Here is a 22,764-nt window from a genome sequence, read left to right as displayed (position 1 = left end):
TACCAGGCTTTCACAAACTTTACCAAGAAGAAAATCAAGTTAATGGTAAGGCTGCACTTTCCATTCAGCACATTCGCATTCACTGTTCAAGAATTTAAAAGAATTCTGTAGTCACGTAAGTTTGGGAAATGCCAGGTGATATGAGTTCACAGGGTTTCCTCACTGTAGGAATAATGTTTTAACAATCACAATATTCATTTTTGGATCTCTAAAGTGGAGACAGGGGCTGATGCAGGGTTCCTAAAGTAATCAGACCAAGAAGCTTAAAGTGATGACTTATTGACATCTAGTGAAATTTTCATTTTTCATGGAACAAAGTTTGGGAGAATCAATTGTGCTCCATTACATATGTGATTATAACACATGATTAAAACAGGAGCACTCTGATGGTGCTTTTCAGATGGAACCCAGCAAGAGGGAGGCTCTGAACAGGGAAGAGAAGTCTGCTTTCTGACCCTGCCTCAATACCTCTGGTCACACACTGCACACACACACACCCACCCACACACACACACACAATATCATTATGGGTAAATTCCTTATTCTTTACTGAAACTGACAAATTCATTTAATATATGAGAACTGTCTGTGAATATTACCTTTGAAATGCATCTACTTACAGTGGATTGTAAGTGAGATGCACATTCAAAAAATATCACATCAGTAACTGGGAGGAAGGGACTATAATTATTGAAACATTTGTGTGTGTATTTATCCTCTGACTCCCACCATGAAGTGTGAGCTCCATGAATTCAGGGTCTAGAGCTGCTTTATTCTATATTCTGTATAGGCACCTACCCCAGTGCTTGGTATATAGTAAGTGTTCAAAAAATATTAGATGAGGTGAGAGGACCCAGAAAATGGATCAGTAAGAATAATCTCAACATTGAAATTCGACTTACTAGCACTTCATAGTTTTAAAAATGCTAATGTATCTAATGACAGCTTCATAACCATTAAGCTAAACAGTTTATTTGCACCAATTACATAGATGAAGAAACTGAGGTTCAGGGAGATAAGGGATTTTCCCAGGTTTCATGGTGAATACCTGGAAGATCTAAGACCATTTACACTTGTTCTGGCTCCAGATCCTCTGCTCTTCCACTGAACCAAGATGCCCTCTTTGCACTCCAGTCTCTGGGTATTGGTCCAAGGGACTCACTCATGGTCAGCCTAGGCAAGTTCTAGTGGCTATGGGACACTTATAAGACAGGAGCATTCTGAGCTCCTGTAGAAGTCCTGGTGAGCTTTGGAAATCTAGGGAAAACATCTTGTCTCTGGAATTACTGCCCAGTTCCCAGTTTCTGCCTTTCTTGCCACAACAAAGAAATTTAAATCTCCTAAGAACTCTTCTAACTTGAGTGGCTTTTCAGGACCCAAAGGCCAGTATAGTCACTTTTCAACACTCCACAGGTGGCTGGCTCATCAGTTTGACGCTCTCCCCGTTGAAGCTTTTGGAAGAATTTAAGGCAATTTAATGTAAAGTTCATATGTGTTACTTGGCTTTAAAAAGCAGGGTTGGGAAGAAGGAGTACAAATACATTAGAAAGCACTTGATTAAACAAAGTGAAGCAGATTTCTTTCCTGAGAAAACTTCCAGAAACTTTAATTAGATAATATGCACAAATGTTTCCTAGACGTAATTTTAACAGTGGACCTTTCTTCTGTAGAGAACACTGAGGGACCATTAATTCTTAGAGCACACCTTGGGAAATGCTGATTTAAGTAAGCATCTGTGGTACCAGGCTCCAGGCAAAACCTGTATACAGAGTTATCCTGTGTGATGGTGCCGTGACCACGGGGATTGATTCTATTTCCAGCCTCGTTTTTACAGACAAGGAAATTAGGATCAAGAAGCTAATGTCTTGCTTCATATCATAACTGGAGAGCATGCAGCATACGACCTGCTGACTGTGGAAAAGGAGATGCTAGAGGGAAATTTCTGATTGGGGCAAGGATTAGCAACTGCTGATAAAATAGATGAATTCTTGATGGGGACCAGGGCACTACCATACAGACTCCTTATTGCAGGTCACAAGAGGAGCAGTGTCCATGGGGCGAAATCAGAAGATCACCATTTTAATCCAGTGCTCAGACTTAGTACCATTGATGCCAGGACAACATTGTCTTGGGATGCAAGATAACACAAAGTATTCATCATCGCTCCCTATATATATATTTTTCCCTTTGGACTTGAATCTAATTGAGGCTTTAGGGTGTGCACAAAACACAAAACACAAACCACAAGATAAATGGGACCTCAAGGAAGCAGGTACATCAATACAGAAGGTGAGTTATTTTATGGGGTAATTGGCTGGATCTTTTAAAAAAACAAGGATTCTTCTATAATAAGAGATTTAGGGCCATAACAACCTGGTACAATATAACATCCTAGGTTGGTCAATGGTGCGAAGGATATTCTTAGAAAAACTGGGAAAATTTGACTGTGAATTGGTATTAGATGATATTAAGACAGGACTCCCTCTCTATAAAGTGTGACATACTTTTTGAAATATGCAGGAAATCTTTAAGAAATAGCACTGTCCTGAGCCTCTGTGAGGAATCACATGCTAAATGGCAGAAGCAGTGAATCTGGTTATCAAAGGGAGGAGAATAGGAGGTAGCTGTCGCTCTCTGTATAATTCATTGCACATTTCTAGGGCTCACTGGTGTCTCCAAAGCATAACTAAAGTCTCAAGCAGATTGCCTCCAGGGCTCAGCTGCTCCACGGCAGCCAGTTCACTGAATTGTGCCTTCTAGGGGAGCCGGAAACTCTTGGTCACCATTGAGAACCCTTATGCTAGGCATCTGCCTTGAAAAAATCTGCAAGGAAAACTTGCACCTAATTCCCTCATAAACTATCATCCCCATGTGACGGGTCAAGGGGCAGGGTTCAGGCTGCCTCGGAGTGCTGGCCAGCACCTCCCTTCTTCTGCAGCATAGGTCCCCAGGCCAGCTGGCTCTGTCATGCCGTGCTGGCAGCACTGGGTGAAGTTGCTGTGGTCCAGAGACTGGGCCTCAGCTTCACAGGCTCCAAAATTCAATTTGTCAGTTCACTGAGGAAGGATAATTTGGGGGGGAGTTGAGTTATACTAACCAAACTCAGAAGAGCCACATTTGAAAACCAGAATGCTAGTGTTGGATTTAAAAGGAGCCGTATGATCTGTACCATTCCTATTCTCTCTCTAGGTGGCTGATATACTCTGGACACCAAATGTCATATAGAGTTAGAGCAGAGGAAGAAGGGTGCTCTTTGAGGATGTATCTGATCGGTCAAGCTTGTCTGGTAACTGGTCTGTTCTGGTAATTGGGGGTAGAATTGGAAACTTTTTTCTTAGATGAGGAGTGGAGACACACGGCTGTCCTCCAATTCACCATTTTCTAAGCTTCATGTAAATTACCTTCTTTGTGTACTTTTTATTAATTTTGATTATGTTTCTAAGATTATGTCTTATCTTTTATCAATTACAACTTAGAATGACTTCCAGACAAACCGAGAAAGCCATTAGCACTTCACACTTGAAAGCATATTCTAATTTCAAAACCAGATAGGTTGTAGTAAATTCATCATGGTTTGATTTTTTTTCCTTAGTGTCCTGCTGTTTCTAAATTTTGGGAGTATTTCTTGTCATAAGTTTATGCCTCACTTGGTAGCCCTGGAAGAAAGGCTAATCAGCATGACCAATTAAATTTGTTTCTGCTTCTTCAGTAACTTTGAGCAAATAATCTTTTATACCTAGAGCTCTTAATAAGAGGTCCATTCCTTGCTTCTCTAGAAGTAGCATTCAAACTGTCTTGTAGAAGATGTGCTGAGACCAGAATATTTGAACATAGTAGGGCCCCAAGGACCTTGAGGAAGGCAAGTTTCAGACAAAAAAAAAAAAAAAAGCCATCTTAACTTTCCTTATGGAAGTTATTGCCATGAGAGAAATAGTTTTAAGATATACTAGCTCAAAGGTAAATGAAGATGTTCAGGGAACAACATCAGACAGAAGCCTGCCCTTTGTTGAGGAACGTGTGCTGACTCTAGAATTAACCTTATTTCCAAGTGAACTGGCTACAGGTTGAGCCCTCATTGGCAACACCAGCATTCCTATTAGTTCTTACGTAAAATCGGAACATTTTAAGGCTGAGAGTACAAATGTGGAGAAGGCCAGACCTGAATCCCCCAGCATGTCCCTGATTTGCATCAGCTAGCTGTTACTGCATATTCTCCTTACTGATGTATTTATGTAAGTAGCTTTGAAGACACAGAAGTAGAAGGTATTAAACTGGTTTCAGAAGAACACAAATTTTCATGTTAAGTTCAAAGGTACCCAAAATGTATGTTAATGAATCATTTATTACAAAACCCAGAAATCTAGCATTTCCATAATGCTTTGTTTCCAATTCACTATCACCACGGCCACAGGCAATGAACATTTGTCAAGCATCCACCAAGTCTCCCAGATGCTTTTGCATGCTGTCTCCTGTCTTGTCCACCTGACCACTGCATTCTTATCCATTGGCTCAGGCATCAACTCTTCTGAAAAGTCTTTCAAGCCCCAGCCTCTATATTCATCATCTACCTCTTCCACTCTACGCAGAGTTGGAGGAAGTCTGCCTCATTCACACAATAGCCTGAGAATAAGCACACCGAAAATTTGATTCTGCAATGGATTTTTCTGGTGCCACATACTGATCAATTAAGTGTCTGCACATCACCTGCTGCAGGTGAGCTTTGTGGAATCTCAATCAAAGGGAAAAGCTCAAGTTTTGAAGCATCAGAGCCCTTATTGCTGTGCTCATTGGTTTTCTTTATTTTTCAGAAGATGAACATGCTCCAAATTCTCAAGTCATCTAAATATTCACTAGTTACTAATCAATGAAAATGTAATACCATCCTTTCTCTCCAAAATAAGTGTTTAAAATACCTGGCAGCAAATTTGCCCCCTTTCTCTTTTTTTCCCCAATTCAAATTATTTTTTATAAAAATAATATAAATTCACTACATAGGTCAGGAATAACTTCCACACCCATATATAATTAGTTATCTTTTTTTAAAAAAAAAGATAGAGTGAGAGAGAGAGAGAGAGAGAGAGAGAGAGAGAGAGAGAGAGAATTTTTTAAAATATTTATTTATTTATTTTTAGTTTTCAGCAGACACAACATCTTTGTTTGTATGTGGTGCTGAGGATCGAACCCGGGCCACACGCATGCCAGGCGAGCGCGCTACCGCTTGAGCCACATCCCCAGCCCCATAATTAGTTATCTTGATGTATGTCTTTTCAGACACTTCTCTGTGCACACATTATTTTTACTTTCTTTTTTGTGGTACTGGGGGTTGAACCTAGGACCTTGCACATGCAAGGCAAGCATTCTATGCTGCACTATAATCCCCAGCCTTTTTAAATTTTTTGTTTTGAGGCAAGGTCTTGCTCATCTGCTGAGACTGGCCTCAAACTTGTGATTCAACTGCCTTAGCCTCTAGAGTCACTGGGATTACAGGCATGTACCACAGTGCCCAGATATAATGTACATTTAAAAAATAATGGCCCATGACATGTTTACCATTTTAACCTTCCCTTATATGAGGATTTTTTCATATATGCAAGTGAGTGTGTAATACATACATATGCAAGTATATAGGTATATTATCATATTTATGGCATATAATATTTCATTGAGTGATTATTTTTTAATATTTAAATTATTTTCAGTTTTTTCACACCATAAATAAGGGATCCTTAAATATTCAGTGCGTATCATTATGGATACTTATCTAGTTATTTCCATAATGTATCTCATGGGGGTAAGGCTGTTAAGTCAAGAAGGAGGAAAATCTTTTTCCTATTTTAAAGTTTTTAAATTATATCATTAAATTCTCCTCTAAAATGCACAAAAAGGAATAGTCATAGCCACAAACATATAAAAAGATCTATTTCCTAAAATATACACTGGGTATTATCAATCTTTTTAATCTTTGGCCAAAAAAAAAAACTGTAGGGTTTCATTTTGTTTTTAATTGGCATCTCTTGATTTCTAAAGAGGGCCAACATTATTCCTGGGCTGTAATGTATGGTATGAAGGAAATACAAAGAACACAGGAGAAGAAAAACCAACAAGAGTGCAAAAGAAGTTCACCATTATTGCAGAAAAAAGGGGAAATGAGCAAGAGCGAGCATCACAGCTTTCATGTTTTTCCTTGTTAGTTTTAGATACTTGGTAACCTTTATAATAATTTTGAATGCAGATCCCATGTCCCACCCCAATCAGTATCGTAGCTAAATGAGTTGCATATGCGAGTTATACTTAAATATGTGGATATATGTTTCCTCTAAAACACACAATTATTTTAAGTTTTAGAACATGGCTCAAGGTCAAATTCATCAGAAGGGCTCAAAAAGGCTGATAAATGTTTCATAAGGCCATTGCTCTAAGTTAGTACTAGATTTATGTACTTATGTTAATTTCCCAAATCCCACGGAGCCCTTTAAATTTGATCATATTTGTTTGCCTCATTGCTTTTCCCCAACCGAGAGCCCAGTCTTAATTTGCCAGATCTTGCATTTTCATTTCACTTCACTTTCCCCCTCCCTCACTGCTTTACTGCAGGCAGCCGTCACTGGGAAAATCTGAGGAGCAGAAGGCTTTTTCTCATTCTGCTGAGAATGCTTGCCATATTATTAGAAAAAGGGACACTCCACTGAGAGCCACTTACGAAGCTTCCTTCAGCTCTTTGTCAGTAACCTAGAGAGCTGATAGAAAGTCTGGCTTCAGGCCCAGGATGGGATGAAAGAAACAGCAATGACAAAGGACACAGTGGCATCTTGGCTTCAGTGGAATTGGGTGGAGTGCCCCTGGGGGCAGCAGTGGAAACAGCTTCCTTAGTGCCAAGCACTGAGCTGAGGACATGGCCAGATCATCCCATTTAATCTCACTCTAGTATGCTAGGTCCCCTGCGTATCCCCATTTCATAGACCAGGAAGCAGAAGCTTGGGCTGTTTGAGTAGCCCTGGCAGTTCATACCCAGATCCAACCCAATCTGACTGATACTGGGCTGTGCTCTCACCTCCAGAGCCATTTTCCACCAACTCTTCCAGTTAATCACACAATCATAGCTGGGATCTTAATGTATGACACCTGGGGTGACAAATATTTAGCTCTAGAAAATTTGCAGGAGGAAGATTGAATGAAGTCCTACTACATCTCAAGGTACTCTAGATCCCTGCTGATCTGTGACTACCTTGTGTCTACGGATCAATACGAAGACACACACACTGCAACACATTCCAAGTTCTAATTTAGTGGCAAGATTTCTTAAAATTCTGAATAATTATAAGAACAATGTGTATGAAATGTGCAATCTAAGTTCCCCTATAGCCTCCCAAATATCATTCTTTCTTCCCACAACTTTAAATTTGTCTCCTCCTGTTAGAGGCATCAGATTAGAGCAGTGAACAAGGAGACTGAGAGTCTTCTGCTAGGGAACTACACTCTAGTGGCCCACAATAATTGAAACAAATATGTTAAAATTTAGCATATTAAATAGAGGAAGTGACAAAGAAGAAAGTTAAAGCAGAGAAAGCTGATAAAAAAAAAGTGTTCAAAGCAGGATCTAAAAAGTTTTAGATTAAGGGGCTATAGAAAGTGATATCTTGCCTTACTAAATCAATAGAAATTGATATTTTTGAATGTGTTTTCAAAAGTTCCTAAAGGTCAAAACGAGCAGTTATGGCAGGTAGAGGTGAGAGGAGCACTGTAAACGCTTTGTAAAATGTTGAAAGATGCTATAAACATACATATTTATGTTATGTTAGTTCCAAAGAACTTGGGCTAGAGTTGTCAGATAAAACACAGGATGCTTAGTAAAATTTGAATTTCAGATAAACAACAAATAATTCTTCTGTACAAGAATTTTCAGCTAGGTACCATGGCGCATGCCTATAATGCTAGCAACTATGGAGGCTGAAGCAAGAGGATCATGAGTTCAAAGCCAGCCTCAGCAACTTAGGGAAGCCCTAAGCAACTCAGAAAAACCCTGTCTCTAAATAAAATATAAAAAAGGGCTGGGGCTGGGGGCTGAGGTTGTGGCTCAGTGGAAGGGCATGTACCTTGAATGTGTGAAGCACTGGGTTTGATCCTCAGCACCACATAAATATAAATAAAGGTATTGTGTCTATCTACAACTAAAAAAAATATTTTTTAAAAAAAGGGTTGGGGATGTAGCTCAGTGGTTAAGTGCCTCTGGGTTCAATCCCTGGTACCAAAATAAAATAAAATAGAAAATAAAAAAAAGAATTTTCAAATATTTCACAGGATACACATGAAAAATCTTATTTGTTGTTCATATAAAATTCAAATCTAAGTGGGTATCCTGCATTTTTACTTACCAACTAGGATAACTCTAACTTGGGCAAATCAGTACCTCCACTTCTGAGCTAGTAGAAAAGGATTACATTTGTTCTTTCAGACGGAACAAAATAAAAATTGGATTCTAAAAGGATTAAATCAAGAGATGTAAATGGGTCAGGGTTAGAAATAAAATAAAAACTTAACAAAAGTATGAGACTTATTAAGACTTTGCACTTCCAAAAGACAAATCCCTAAACATGGAGACTTTAGAAGACAGTGACGAGGTGTCCAAGTGGCTTCCTTTCTATAATCTCTGTTTTTCTCTTTGGTTGGGCTTTTTCTTTCTTTTTTTTTTTTTTTTTTTTTTTTTGAGCCAGGATCTCACTATATTGCCCAGGTTGGCTTCAAACTCCTCAAGTGATCCTCAAGTGATCCTCATGTTTTAGGCTCCTGAGTAGCTGGGACCACAGGGTCATGCCACTGTGCCCAACCTGGGAGGGCTCTTAAGGTAACTTGTGGGTCAAGCCACTTTTGAGTTATAGTTTTAACACTCAGCTTAAGACTGAATCAGACCATGGCATAGACTGTGGAGCTAAGAAGACTTCAGAGACCATTTACAATATCTTTGTCTTGCTATAACTGGAGAAACTGAGGCCCAGAGGGGTCATGTGGCTTGTCTGAATGAGCCAGAGAAAGATGAATCTAACATCCACCTTCCTTGGGTGATGATCTTTTAAAAAACCACACCCCCAAAAGATAGCATCGAACCTAGTTTTCCTCCTTTAATTCTGCAAGCTGTGCTCAGTTTGGGGAAAGGAAAGTGAAGAGATGCTAAAATGAAGTGTATCATGTGCGTGGCCTTCAATGATGTGGCCTTCAATGACAGGACCCAAAAACAGGTGAGGAAGGGGTGTGAGAGCACAGAGGGATGTTTCAGGGAATTTATAAACATGAAAAGCCTAAACAAGGTTGTGTGCAATGGCTGGTGACTAGTCAGCAATGTCACAGCAGAGAAACTTTAGGACAGTCACCAAGTAGGGCAAAGATGATGTGGATAGATGCTCAGGTGTGTATGGAAAGGGATCAGGAATCTAAAGAGAAAGTGGCAGCTTGATTGTCCTGTGCCAAGGACAGCACGTGGGACTGACTTTATATTTCTGTTGTAATTTTTACGTTGGTTGATTTAATTCATATTTATAGATAAGATGCAAGAAGAGTCTAAGAAATTCTGTTTGTTTCTCCGCAGACTCTCTAACTCTTAACATTTTACATATATGCTTTGTCCTCTCTCTTTCTCTAGGTACTGACATACATAAGTATGTATCTATGCACACAAACACACATTTTTTCCCCCTCTGGACCATTTGAGAGTTATTGCAAACCTGATATACCTTTACCTCTAAGTACTTCAGGATCTGTTTCCTAAATGGAAGGGCATTTTTGTTCATGACCAAAGTATAATGATCAAAATCAAGAATTAATAGTATTAGTGTAAATATTTTCTAGTTTAAAGACTGTATCTGATTCTGCCTAATGTTTCAGTGATGCCTTCTGTAGCAGAAGAAACCCTGGATCACACATGGCATTCAGCTGTCATTGCTATCATGTTCCTTGGCCCTCCACTGTTTCACTTTAAAGCCTACAGGCCAGTCATTTTGCAAAAGACCCCCCCTTTTGGGTTTGTCTGCTGTTTCCTTAGGTTAATTTCAGGATACACACATTTGGCAGGAAATGCACAGAAGCAAGGTTGCTTTCTTCCCGGTGCATCACCTCAGGAGGCATGTGCTGCCTGTCCGCTTAGTGACTGGTGATGCTGATGGTCATCACTTGGCTAAGGTCGATGACCTTGGTTCTTAGAACTTCTGCCAGGTTCCTCCATGCTTTCCATAATTAATAAGTTTCCTATGGGTATTAACTCTGAGACTGTGAAAATTACTTCTTAGGTGGACACGGTGGCTCATGCCTGTAATCGCAGCAGCATAGGAGCATGAGGCAGGAGGATTTTGAGTTCAAGCCCAGCCTCAGCAACTTACTGAGGCCCTAAGCAATTCAGTGAGATCCTGTCTCTAAATAAAATCCAAAAAAAAAAAAAAAAAAAAGGACTGGGGATGTGGCGCAGTGGTTATGTGCCTCTGGGTTCAATCCTCAGTACCAAAAAATAAAGAAAGAAAAGAACTTCTTAATTCTTAAATTTTTGACTACTATTCTTGCCTGAAACAATTATTAGTGGATTACATGTGGATAGATGCTCAGGTGTGTATGGAGAGGGATCAGGTGATTTTTCTGTTTCCATCATTTCATCTACATTTAATATTTAGCACTTTAATTTCAAGAAAGGTCTTCCTTTCTTTCCTCCTTCATTCCTCCCTCTCTTCCTCGATCCCTTCTTTCCTACCATTAATGTGGACTCATGAATTCTTAGGTTAGTCAATGAATTGAATTTTGTCATCATTATTTACTTTGATACTCAAATTGTTCTCAATTTGGCACTGACTTAATTTTAAAAGGCTGGAAATAATATACTCCAGAAAAGCACTTGAGAAAAATACACAATGGTAAGGATTACATAAAGAAAAGTAGGTGGCTCTGAGATGACAATAACTGTTCTTATTACTGCTATTCACGGGTGTTTTTAATGTGTCAGATGAGATGCTATGTACTCTGCTATCTCATTTAACCTTCAGGACTTGGTGAGAAAGATATTATGCCATTTGATCTTTCATTTAAACATGAAGAAAACCGAGGCCCTGAGAAAAAGACTGGGTTCAGGAAGTTCTTACCCTTACTAATAGCTAGTCTAAGTGGCCTCCAGGACCCCTGCTCTCAACCATGAGAAGAACAGGAAAGAACAAGGCTTGCTGGGTATGGTAGCACACTCCTGTAATCCCAGCTATTCAGGAGGCTGAAGCAGGAGGATCTCAAGTTCAAGGCCAGTCTGGACAACTTAGCAAGATCTTAGGTCAAAATAAAAAATAAAAAGACCTGGGGGATAGAGCTCAGTGGTAGAGCATCCCTGGGTTCAATCCCTAGTACCATAAAATAAAAACAGAACAAACAAAAAACCAACAAAACACCAAGGCTTTGGAAACAGGGCTGCACTGTTCCTGAGAGTAGCTGGTCATTTTTCCCAATCTGAACTTTTTGCATTCTTACAAACGCAGCATTTGGAAGGGACCTGCAAGCTTGACATCACTCCAGAGACGTCCCTAACCTGCTTTGTGGAAACTGTCCAGCCCTTCCCAAAAATCCAGTGAGGAAAGCCCAGATCACGAGATCATCTGTGTCAGTGTCCGCAGACAGATCCAGAAAGGCATGACATGGTCACATCACCCAGGGAGCATTCTTGACTCAGGGTCAGGACACGTGAAAGCCACATTTGGGTAGCCATGGTGGTGGTAGGAAAGGGGACACTAAGAGAAGAGAAGATTAAGAACTCTGAAGAAACTCCATCCACTCAATTCTTGAGAGCCCAGGTGAAGACAGGGCTGTAGCTCCCATTGTCCTCTCTGCAAGCTAACAGACTAGAACCTTCCTCCAGCAAGAGCATCACCCGCACCATCACTGCACCTTAATACCAAATTTCAGCTTCTCCAAAAATGAGTTTAGGTGGAAGAGGATGCTTCATGCTGGTGAAAATAATTTAAACAAGTGCCCTGCCTTAAAGGAAAAAGCTCAGTTAGATCTGCTAAGAACATCCTTACCCTCCCAGGAGGAACAAACTAAAAATAAAAGACAACAAGGTGCTTCCTGTCAGTTGGTAAATCCAATAAGCAAAGAGGATGCCTCCGCCTGGCGCTGGGTAGTTAACGCCAGACTGACTCCCTCCACCAGAGTGGCCATGTGGTTCCCAGAGCCAACAGCTGCCAGGCAGAGCCCTTCAGATTAACCCATAGGTGGTGTTGAGCCACTTCCCATTAAGATATTTGCAAAGCAAACAAAAATGATAGCCCCACTCTGAGTCCTGGGAGCCTGCCAGGAGCGCTGGCTGTTCTTGTTGACACAAAGGGCTCTCTGGGGAAGGCCCGGGAGTGGAGCAGGGAAGGCCACTCCTGTCTGTGTCTCCAGACTGTGTTGATCTTGGGCCACTAGAATCTTGGTATCAGGGAGTGTTTATTATCTAATTTCCCAATCCCAGCAGTCGTGAGAGCTCTGTTTGGCCAGAGTTCTCTATTGCTCTGTCTTCCCAACCTCTATCACTCAGATGAAAGGAACAAATCCACTCCTCCCCCTGTTTTGTCTACTGATCAAGGAGACAAGTCTGAGAAGTTACTGTGATGCACACACAGAGACGGTGACATTGCTGCTGTTAACAGCTTTGATAGCAAACACTTGCTCGGGTTCCTCCTTAATTTAAAGTGACTAAGGCAATGCTAATAGAAAATATATTGATGTATTTGCATCCTACAGGTAGGAGTCAGCTGCTATTTAATTCACAAAACAGACCTGGTAATAAAGTATTGATATTCTTTTCTTCTAATCCAAAAAAGAAAATGAAATAAAGTTAGTAAAATTGTGGGAATGTATGAAGTCAATCTTTTTTCAACCTATAAGGTTATCCTATAGATATATTGAAGTGTTGAACACTCTTATATAAAATTCATATTTACACAAGGGAAAAATATTGTTTCCTGTAATACTGTCCACTTGAATATGTTTTCTTTTCTTGAACTCTTCAAAATAGACTGACTCAATATGCAATGGTATTTGGGGCAGAAATTTATTCTGGGCCTGAATACTGTAAAGGTCTTGATGAAGACAGATAAATCAGACATCAGCAATGTGCTACCTTTCTAGAATTTCCTACACTTATGAAATGGGTAATGGAGGAACATGATAAGAGATGGAAAAATGGTCCAAGAACTTAACAGATTTTGTCATTACTTTAAATTTGCCTTTTAAATTATAGACCAGAATTTAGAGACATAGGGAATTAATTGTGTAAGGAGAGAGAGAGAGGGAGAGGAGAGAGAAGAAGACAGGAAGAGAAGAGGGCTAAAGAGAGATTGAGATTTCTTTAGAAAATGTAGAGGTACTTTTACCTTAAAATGATTTTTTTTATAAAAAAGAAGAGAGCCATCTGACATCTTAAACAAAATGAAAGAGCAAATTTTTTGAATCTTCAAAACATCTTTCAGTTTTAGGTGCTGTTCATCTACGTAGAATTAAATGTGGCTATGTAAATGTGTACATATTTTAGAAAGAAAGTGAATCTAATCCTGCAGGTCAACTTTGCTGAGCAACTCTGCCAATAGTAAAGGTGTTTGGTGATAGATTAACATAACCAGGTCTTGGAGGGATGGTGCTGTGACTTCAGCTTTATAACATGTGTTGGAAAATCTAAAATTGGTTCTTGTGCTAACGGATCATCATTGTCTTAGGCACCAGGCAAAAACACTGTCCTGAAGTGTGGATCTCATGGGGGAATAGGGCAACAGAAAACCCAAGTCAAACATGCAGTCCAACATCATTTCTGCTGAAGTTCGCTTCGTCCTACTTCCTAGCAACTGACCCTTAACTGAAATACTAACGATAGACACTACTGGCCAATAACTGAATTTCCTAAAGGAGACAATCAAGCATCTTCCCAAGTATGGGATTTATTTTTTAGAAAGGATTATATCTGTGATGGAAAAATGACAGTGTCAACGCATCTCTCTCCCTTTGCTTACTTCATTAGTTATCCCTTCTTTCTGAGAAAGTCAGCAGCTTCCTAACTTTATGGAAAATTAGCATGCTCAAATCAAACCCAAGAAAAATAGAAAGCATTTCATTTGGACAGAAATGAAAATTCAAGGGCCACAAGGACAGTATTTACTCATCAACTATTTTGTATTATAATGTCCAAAGATTCTAGATTCTAGGTTCTGTGGGTGATATAGAAATGAGTACCAGTTTCAGCCCCCAAGTTTATTATCCCAACAGCTAACATTTTTGTTCACTTAACTACATGTTAGGTAGTCTTCATTTTTTTTTATGGTTTATTCTCACTATTGCCATATCAAGTAGTTACCATTATTAGAAACATACTTACCTCAGATCATTGAGCGGATTGGACAGAGACCTGAGCCTAGAACAGAGAAAGTCTGGCTCCAGAGTCTACAGACTGTAGACTGGATGTTGCCCCTGCACACAGAGACAGCAGGATTCAAACCCAGATGCTGGCAGGCCCAGGCCCATGATTTAAGCAGGTGAGCCAGCAGGGATCTTTGGAAGACAGCTCCTACTTAGTCCAGGATATGGCTACCAGATACTGCAATTTTTCAAGAGCTACCAGAATTTCAATTGTCATGTGGAATCTTTTTATTTTAATTAATTTAAAAAACCAATCAAGAAATGTTAAAAAAAAATAGTGTACAGGCCAAACAGAATTTGTCTGCAGACCATATTATACCAAAAAATAATTTTTTAATCTTTGGTCTATAGAAAATGTCTAAAATATTTCATGCAGTACTTAGGGTCTCCCATATCATGGCTCCCATCTGCTTTATCCTTCCTCACTTCTTTACCCCTTAGCCTTCCTCCTCCTGGGCAGCTCCCCCTCCACAGACTGGTCCCTGTATATATCTCACTGCAGGGTGCAGCTCAGTCTGGGATGCACTCCTCCTGCCCTGTCTGCCTCAGAGCTCTATGGGAGACACCACAGGAGTGGGACCTGGAAGGGTGGGTAGAACATCAGCAGGTAAAGAAAGGACTGGTCAGGGAATTTTATCCAGAAGGAACAGAAGGAAGAGATATATAGAAATTGGAAAACAAAAGACATGTTGAAAACCACCAAACAGCTTCAAGTACTTGAAAAGAGAACTCTGGTCCTTAGAATCTGGTACTATAAAGAGATTGCTGACATTCTTGACACACACAAATCTTCTAAAAGGGTCCTTTGCATAAGGATCACTGATGATTTAAGGTTTGTTGAAATAGTTCAGATAAATATTTATGTATAGCCATAAGCAAATCCACAAGGAAAACTGTAACTCAAAACAGATTTTTCCTTGAAGCTCCTTTTAACTGGTGATAAGGTTTCTGGCTTCAAAAAGGTCTTAAAAATAAATGTGACCAATTAATAGTCTAAAAACCTAGGAAGTCTAAGAAGTCTCTAACAACCAACTGAGCTCTGAAGGTGGTCCTTTGAGGGTATGCTGGTGGCACCCTGGAGACGTTGGTAATGGTGAGTCTGGGGCCCAAAGCCCACCTCAGATTTACCCAAGATAAGAGCCAGAAACACAAGGGAAAATTCAGCTCTCATGTTAAAGCAGAGACTTAACATTATGCAGCATTTCTAAGTTTTCAAAAGTATTTATTTTAGTGTACATTTCTAGACCTAAACTAGAGAGATCTGGACCTTTACTATGAATTTAGCTTTTTAGGAACTTTTTATTTTATTTTATTTGTTCTAATTAGTCATACATGACAGTAGAATTAATTTTGACACATCATACATAAATGGAGTATAACTTCTCATTCTTCTAGTTGTACATGATGGAGAGTTATATTGGTCCTGTAATCATATATACATATAGGGTAATAATGTCTGATTCATTTTACTATCCTTCCTAACCCAACACCCCTTCTGCTTCTTTTACTCCCCTCTGTCTAATCCAAAGTTCTTCTATTTTTCTCTAGTCCCCCTCCTTTCTTGTGATTTAGCATCTGCATATCAGAGAAAACATTCAGCCTTTGGTTCCTTGGGATTGGCTTATTTCATTTAGCGTGATATTCTCTAGTTCCATCCATTTATCAGCAAATAATTTCATTCTTCTTTATGGCTGAGTAATATTGTGTATATATACCACATTTTCTTTATCCATTCATCTGTTGAAGGGCACCTAGGTTGGTTTATAGGAAACTTTTAGATACCACTACCCATGACTAACATTACTACTACTTTTATCACCATTTTATACTTTGGATATTAGGTGTCCCCAAAAAGCTCCTGTGTTAATGCAGGAGGTGAAATGATTATATTATGAGAGCTGTAACCTAAGCAATAGATTAATTCATATGATAGATTAATAATTTGAAGAGACTAAACATAGGCAGGTGGGGAATGGCTGGAGGACATGTCCCACAGGGGACATACCTTTGTAGATTATATCTTGTCCCCTGGATCCTCCCCCTGCCCATCCTGCCCCATATCCTGGCCACCATAGGTGAGCAGCTGTCCTCTGCCTGACCTTCTGCCATGATGTTCTGCCTCACCTCAGGCTCAGAGCAATGGATATGAGACCTCTGAAATGGTAAGCCGAAATGACCTTCTCCTCCCCTAAGTTGTTCTTGCCAGGTATTTTAATCACAGTGAAGCAAAGCTGACTGATGCACACCATGACAACAACTCCCCATTGTCTCTCATTGAGCACTTATTATATGTTGGGAACTGTGCTAGCTCATTGGTATAGATTATCTCCAATCAGCCCAATTATTCCCTTTTTGCAGTCTAGGATACTAGGGTTCAGCAGAGGAAGGAACTTGCCCAATATCTCAATCTGTAAGCAGTTGAACTAAGATTCAAACCCAGGTCTGTCTCCAAAGTCCACCCCTTTTCCACCCCAGTGAGATAACACACGGAGTGTCTACCATCTCATAGGCACCTGGCCTGCAGTCCCAGCTCCTCAGGAGACACGAGGATCACAAGTTTAAGGAGAGCCTGGGCAACTTAATGAGACCCTGCCTCAAAAGAAAATAAAAAGGGCTGGGGATGTAGCTCAGTGGTAGAGCACTTGCCTAGCAAACGTGAAGCCCTGGATTCAATCCCCAGGACCACAAAGTAGGGAGTTTTCTGGAGGATTCGTTCTGTTGTGTCATCTCAACACCGCCGCGTGTTTCCGCAGTGCCTCTCCACAGAGTGTCTGTACTTCACAGCCCACGTGAAAATCTGGCCCACAGTCGGCCCTGCTGACTGGGAGATTGCTTCTCTGGCTCATCAATTCTGAGGTTAGCCCAATTGGCCCCAAGCCCCACAGCCACAAGGGTAACACACAGGAGAAATATGTGCTCACTTTCCCCTCTTGTGAGGTGCCAGCTCTCCTCAAGTCGCCTGAGTCACGCATGTCCCCATCCCTCTGAGGCTGAACCCTCACTGACCAAGCCCCTAGGAAGTAGCTTCTCTGGGGATGGGTTATAAACTGCTGTGTGAAAACATCTGCACCAGGATTATCAATCTCTTGCCTCCTTCGTATGGGCTCCTTTTACAACAACAGGCTGGCAGTGCTAAAGAATGTCACATGAAAAGCCTGGCGAGAGCTTTGCCATATGCAGGCCAAATTAAATTAAGGGGCCTAATCCTCACCATTGTACTTACCAGCATTAAAATGGAGGATTACCATCATGGAAGCAAAGCCCCACAACACAAAAAGACTATTTCCATGCCGTCACCCACTGTACATGGTCACAGGCTCACGTAGGAATTGAAGTGGGGACCAGTCACCCCAACCACTGCCTTCTGCTTTCATCCTGAGGCTGGCGTCCCCCCAGCCAAGTGACCCCACTTCATCACACACAGATGGGAGCAGCTCTCCTATGAGGCTGTAGGCTTTCTCCCAAGAACTGGATGCTGGACTGTCCTCCATCAATCACAGGGAGACAATTTTATGCCAATGAGGGCACATTTCTTAGCTGATTATGATTTAAGATTTAAGTTATGATGGGGACCACACAGATGGAGCAGAAACAGGCCTGCACTAACCATGTGGAGCCTACAGAAGCAGCAGAATGTCCCAGTTAAAAGCATGGGTGCTGGAGCAGAAGGGCTGTACCCACATCCTAACTCTTGTCACTTTACTAAATGACATTAGAAAGTTACTTGTAATCTCTGAATGTCAGTAATTATAGAACGGGCTCATCTCCCACAGATGAGATACTTTAATGCACATAGGATGCTTATCACAGGGCCCAGGAAGTTGTTAATGGACATCAAGTATTTGCTCCTGTTATTATTGTTGGAGAGGGAAGATCTGGATTCAAACCCCAGACCTGCCATTTATCTCTGTGTGATACTGTATGATCCCGGGAGGTACAGACTAGCTGATCGGGAGGCAGCACGTGGTAAACCTGACACATCCAACCCAGCACTACCCCATTTCCTTCCTTCCTTCCTTTTGTTGCATCCTGAGTGTTGAATGAACATAAGGCCATGCACATTCTGTTGCTGGGCACCTGGGAGCTACTTAGCCTCCCCAAGTTCAGTTTCCACATCTATAACATGGAGTGGGTAATGCCAACCCAAAGACTGGTGTAGGAATTATGTGAGGTAACGTGGAAAAAGACCTGGCCTAGCCATAAAGGTTGGGTGAATCTGAATGTTGGCCTCAGCACTCCCCTGTTCCTATTCTTAGCAGTCCTCGTCATATCTGGGCCTGCCTTGCTGAGTCTTCCTCTGATTTCCCTTCCCTCCATCTTACCCTGGTACCTGTCCAGCCCCATCACTGTCCCCTCAGGACTCTGACAACACATATCGTTTGTTGCTTCTCTAATCCCTTTCCTCTTTGCCTACTCTCTCCTGTAGACACTGAAAATGCCAATACTCTCTTTCCTGGACTCCACTGCAGCTCCCTGCAAGGCCACCATTGCAAATTCTGGCTAGTGACATGCAAAGAGAGTCTCCTGGGGGACTTGTAGAAAAGTCCAGAAGGAGGCTCCAGAGGAGAGCCTCTTTTCCATTCAGCTTTTCCTCCCCTTGTCAGACACTGACATGTGAGGAAGTCATGCTTAGTGTTGGTTCAGTCACCTTGTGGACATAAGTAGGGGCACTGCTGACATGCAGAGAGCAGCAAAACAAAGATGCAAGGGGTGTATGTCCTAGATGACATCCCTGAGTGGCCAAGCAAGCCAGCCCCAGAACTTCTGTCTTCAGAGATCATGTCCTTAAATCTTTGGTTGGAGGTGTGTTACTTGCCACCGAGGACGTCATCATTAGGATAAGTCAGCTGTCTTATCCTACCTACCCTCTGAGCCCTCTATCCTGGCCTAAGAATTCCTTCCCATTAACTCTCACGTTGATCCACAGAACACTGAGTTAGTGATCAAACAGAGGGGACCCCGCCCCTGGGGTGGGGATGCCATAACACACTATCTGATGAACTATTCTGGACCTTCTTGTCGCTGCCACCACCCTTGTATTGAGCAAGAAGAACATTTTCCTAATAAATAAGGAATGGCCTTGGAAGTCAATTCCATAAACTTACTGAGTACCTACTGTGTATACTGATATTGGGTATAAGAAAGAATAAAATTCAATCATTGCCCTTGAAAAGTTAAACTTTTATCACATAGTTAATCACAACGCTGGACAAAATATGAACAGCGCCAGAGAGAGAGACAAACCAAAATGTGGTCTGAACCCGGTCTTTGAACTGCTGCCACTCACAATGACATAAGGAGCTCATGCCCAAATATAAATCAATTCATCACTAAGTTTATTGTTTAGTTGAGCTGATATTTTTTGTAGCAAAGGTTTGTTGGTGGAGAAGGCAATGGATTGATTTAACTTGGCACAAGTTCAGCCAAAGGCTGGCTATAGTTCAAGGAGTATTAAAGAGAAGTAAGGTCTTCATGGAAGAAAAAGGGACATGACAATGTACTTGGATGAGAAGGTGAGAGTTGAACAGAAAGGAATGGGCAGAGAGAAGAGAAGCAGGTGCGTTGATAGAACAGTAAGTCTGACTCCAGTTAGCCCTAGAGTGGATGTGAGGAGAAATTGGAGGTGAGCCCAGAGGATGAATTGGAGTTGGAAGTGAGAGGTGTGGCACCACAGACTGGGAAGTCTGAACCTCTTTTGGTCTAAAATGGGAAGCCATTAAAGTTCTTTGAACAAATCAGAATATGTTGTAGGACAATTGATCAGATGTCAGAAATGAAAGCTTGTCCATAAAGAGGGAAGAATGAGAGGTAATAGCAGACCTGAATCAGGGAAGGATGCTTAGAAGATGTTGGAGGTGGGGTAAAGTAAGAGGTAGGGATCAAAAAGAACAATGCCAAGTTTCAAGGCCAGATCACAAGACAGTGTTTTTGCCTCTCACAGAAGTGGGAAGGTCTGGTGCTTTTGTGGGGGCTTTCTACTGAGGCCTGGTGTGCAGGAATTAAGAATACATGTCTGAGCTGGGGTTGTGGCTCAGTGGTAAAGCACTTGCCTAGCACATGTGAGGCATGGGGTTTGATCCTCAGCACCACATAAAAATAAAATAAAGGTATGTGTCCATCTACAACTAAAAAAAAAAAAAAAAGAATACATGTCTGGCAGGAGTGGGGTGTGGCACTGTGGAGGTGAGAATAGAGATCTGGGACTCAAACTCACATAGCTGAGACCTGATACCACAATATAGCATCAAGAGATGACATCACTCAGGTGAGAAGTAGAGAAACAGGAGATCCCAGAACCTGGAGAACTGCCTGCCTTCCAATGGTAGGTAGAAGAAGGAGGATGGAGCCAGAGAAAGCAGAGACCGGGATGTCTCTGAGGAAGAACCTGAAGAATACGATACTGCAGACTCACATGGAAGAGGACAATTCAAAGCAAATCTGGCTCATGGAGCTAAATGCTGCAAGGGGTCAGTGAAGATGAAGCTCTAGCAACTGGGAGCAGAGCTTCCCGAGGCCGGTTTCAGGGATGTGGGGGGCACCAATCAGATTTCAGGATTAAGGAACAAGGGCTCAGTTTGGTGAAGGATGATGCAGCAGATCTGGGTGTCAGTCTCCTGAAGTCCACTGGTAAATGTAGGAAAAGGGAGGGGTGGGGCTGAGAGGAGGTTTTGTTAGAGTGGGAGCAGACCTAAGCAAAAGGGAAAGAGCTAGCAGAGCAGAAAGATCCAGAAGCAAGGTGAGTGCAGCTGGAGCTCAGCAAACAGGACCCCAAATATGTCTCTTAGACTTCTAACTGGGAGTACCTGGGAAGCTGCAAATGCAATAAGAGATTTCTCTGCAGTTGCCTATCTGCCTAAAGACCGGACCCACCAAAGAGGAACACAACTGCCTCCAATCTTCTTGAAATTTCATTAGTCGTATATATCAGAGGGAGAGATGGATAATTCAAATATCCCACCTAGAACCCAGAAGAACTTCAACTCAGGCCACTGTCTGTACTCTGGGCTTATTCTCTCCCCTAAGAATCCTTTATTATTCTTCTAAAATTGCCCACAGCCCAATGACCCTGTCCCCTCTCCTGCACAAAGAGGGTATTTAAGTCTCGAGCATCTGTGCTTTCTTTGCATTTCGTATTTTGTGTGGCTCCCCCACACATGTGCATGTTAATAAATTTGTATGCCTTTTCTCCTGGTCATCTGTCTATTGCCCATTTATTTGCATTAGACTGTTATTGAACATTCAGAGGGCAGGTCTGAACTTTCCTATAGTGCTGATCTCAAGGGCAGGGACACAGTGCCAGAAAGATTTGTGGTCTGGGAAATGGGAACAAAGGATGGCTGAAGGAAAGGAAAGATCATACGGTGCAGGCAAGGGCAGTGCGAAGAGCTCAGATATGCTCAGTGAAGTTATCTGTTATCAGCCTGAGGGGAGTTAAGCTGGGGTTGAAGTCGTTTTCAAAATTGGTTCACTGACTCGTCCAAGGTCAAACAAATGCAAAAATGTTAGCACTAAGATCAGAACCCAAGTCTTCCACCTGCCAAATTCAGTGATCATTCTGCCACATGGGAATTCTAAATTTTGTTATTCTATTAGGTACTGTTAAGTGTTTTCCTCAACTACCCTTGATTGAGCCATTCTATTTGGACAAGTAGCTAGAGTAGTCTACTTCAATAAGTAGTCCAATGGCAATTTGAGACCACTAGGGAAGGACTGGGTTGAGAGTTTAACTTTTCAAGTCTCTAAACTACTAAAAAGTCTCCAAAAATTAAGATTTTTTTTTAAAAAAAATCTGAACTGGGCTGGGGACGTGGCTCAAGCGGTAGTGCGCTCACCTGGCATGCGTGGGGTGCTGGGTTCGATCCTCCTCACCATATAAATATAAAAATAAAGATGTTGTGTCCACCGAAAACTGAAAAATAAATATTAAAAAATTCTCTCTCTCTTCTCTCTCTCTCTCTCTCTTAAAAAAAAAAGTGACCCATGACAGCTTCTCTTTCCATTGTGAAGAGAGGCAAAGAACTCTGTAATGACCTGCTTCTTTCAACAAATCCTTTACTAAACTCTTCATCAAGTTTCCCACAAAATGGGGCTGGGGGTGTGGCTCAAGCGGTAGCGCGATCGCCTGGCATGCATGCGGCCCGGGTTCGATCCTCAGCACCACATACCAACAAAGATGTTGTGTCCGCCGAGAACTAAAAATAAATATTAAAAATTAAAAAAAAAAAGTTTCCCACAATCAATTTGGGGCAAAATACAAAAGACAAGCTTCCTTCCCCCTTTGGACCTTCCCTTTTCCATAGTCCACTCTTTTCCTGAAGTTGTGTCCTCCTCCTGGTGACCTGGGAACCTCTTCTGGGA

General features: G+C 41.4%; 1 protein-coding gene across 1 annotated transcript in view; it reads right to left on the bottom strand.

Moving 5' to 3' along the window:
• The window catches only part of MYO3B (myosin IIIB), a gene marked incomplete at its 5' end in the record, with an annotated part of 464,298 nt that overhangs the window by 112,917 nt on the left and 328,617 nt on the right, over nt 1–22,764 (bottom strand). The gene's annotated exons all lie outside the window — the stretch shown is intronic.

Source organism: Spermophilus citellus, assembly GCF_964194105.1.
Source record: "Spermophilus citellus genome assembly, chromosome: 11".
Lineage (NCBI taxonomy): Eukaryota > Metazoa > Chordata > Mammalia > Rodentia > Sciuridae > Spermophilus > Spermophilus citellus.
This window is presented reverse-complemented; position numbering and strand designations above follow the sequence as displayed.